Consider the following 2,276-nt stretch of genomic DNA (forward strand, 5'->3'; position numbering starts at 1 on the left):
CGTTTCAGGTCCCTACCCAATTGAATGACAGAGATGTGTGATCCTTCATCATGAAAAACCTTTACCTCTCTCTATAAATTTGTTCCCTTTTCCTCTCACCTCTTCACGCTATCATAACTCTTAAACCTCTTTACTAAGAACTATGAGTTCGTATTTCTCATCTTCAAACTCTGACTAGTCTGATCAAATACAAAAATCAATCAAACAGTTCTTAAATCCTTTCAAATCCGGCTTTAATCATTAACCTTAAATATTGAAAATAATGTTGTTGAGCTCTTGCTTGAATGCCAATAAAAGGCGTAAGCTTCTCAGGGCAGATCTTGATGAAAAATCATCTTATTCATTAAGCACGGTTGATTTTAGGCAAAGAATTCTTTAAGCATACACAAATCCACAATGAGAGACAATGAACAAGTACTCATGAGATGGGCGATGAGCATAGATTTGACAACAAATCGCCCATGCCTTAGGCGGAGAGCACCATGAACTCTCCTATTCATCGCTCACGCCTTGGGAGATAAGCATAGATTTGACAGTATCAAAGTCCAATAAGTTCGAATGTACCCAAAAAATCATCACCTAAACCTAATTTTGATGACAAAATAGGTTCCTATTCACCCAAAAACAAATCGTTTACAAGAAATTTCATTAAAACATAAGAATATGGTGAATCAATCAATTTTTTGTCCAAAAAAATAGTCGAACAAAAAGCAGTTCATGGATGAGTAATGTACTTATGAAAAACCCAAAACATTTCTTGAATCTGGTGCAGATAGAAAGATCGTATGGATAAAGGTTAATTGATTTGGCTCTGATACCAGTTGTTAGACCCCATATCTACAGCAGATTAAGGTTAAAGCATTGATAAATAAGAGATTGTAGAAGACGACGAAAAGAAACCGACCATTTTTTTTATTTAGTGAAATGGAAATTATAAAACTCTCTCAATGACCTAATCGACTCTCATGTGATTTCATTTTTAATTGCCATATAGGAAATACCCTTTTACAGGCGTTTCCAAAAAAAGCATCTTCTAGAAATAGCATCATTGCAAAATCAATGCATCCACCAGTCTACTGCCTCCACGTATCTAATTGCAATAACTGTTTCTGTGTACGTGTCAGACAGAGACTGGAACACTTGTATGAGCCGCGAAACCTTCACGCAGATGGGCTAAGTAGGAGACCTGGAGGCTCTACATGTATTATGTAGAGGCTTTGTGTCTGGGACTTAAGCTCTGTATCCGAGTACTTGGATTTTTGCATGCAAGACTTCGGTCTTCATACCTTCTGTGTTCGAGCTCTGTATCTGAGCTTTTGTTTCCAAGCAGCTTTCTGACTAAGTCCTCTTGGACTAAATCATCTTCATATTTGACATTTAAAGCATTGAAGTCTTCGTTTTTAGAGATCTTAAGATAGTCTTTCAGAGCATAGGTCAACCATAGGGGCTCTGCTTGTGTTTACACTTAGCATCCAGAGCATAGTTCAACTAGAGGGGCTCTGATAATCCAAATGAGGGGCTCTAGTCATCCAAAAGAGAGGCTCTAGTCATGAATACTTGTGGACCTGAGGCATTGGTTGCTCTTCCAAACTTAGTTGTTTTAACGTAGATCAGATCTCTGAATCTTCCATCCTTAACCCGAATTGCTTTAATAAAACTTTGGGATTATATAGAACAATTTTTGTCCTAACATAATATATTTAATATACACGACAGGTCAAGAATCACATTACCCGGCCCCATCCCCGACTTTTAACCTTTTGGGATCTCCGTCTTCATCCCTGATACACGGTTTATAGGGAATCCCCGACCCGTTTGTAGCGGGTACACAGGGTTCTTCCATAGGGCGGATCTCATTCCCATACCAAGTTCATTAACTATCAAATGACCTATTAATTACCCAATATATATATATATATATATATTCACAAACCAATAGTTGTTTAAAAGTTTATACTAATATTCCTAAGTTTAATTGAACAAGGGTAATGATATGCTTGGGCCACAAAGGGTATTATAAGTTGCCTAAGTTTCCTCTTAGGCAAAGAATGGTTATATGTTGCCTAAGTGTGACCTCAAGCAACGTATAAATGATTGTTTGTTGCCTCAAACTATCTTAAGCAATGTCTTAGCCTGGGTTGCCTTAGTAGAATGTTGATCACCCAATTTTTTTTTTTAAAATGGTCAAAGTTAACTTAGGTTCTTATGCAACATTGAGAAAGCAACACTTCTTAAGCAACGTGGCCTCGTTGCCTAAGCCTTAAGCAACATATAAA

This window comes from Cynara cardunculus (genome assembly GCF_001531365.2).
Source record: "Cynara cardunculus var. scolymus isolate 2C chromosome LG 2, CcrdV1, whole genome shotgun sequence".
Classification (NCBI taxonomy): domain Eukaryota; kingdom Viridiplantae; phylum Streptophyta; class Magnoliopsida; order Asterales; family Asteraceae; genus Cynara; species Cynara cardunculus.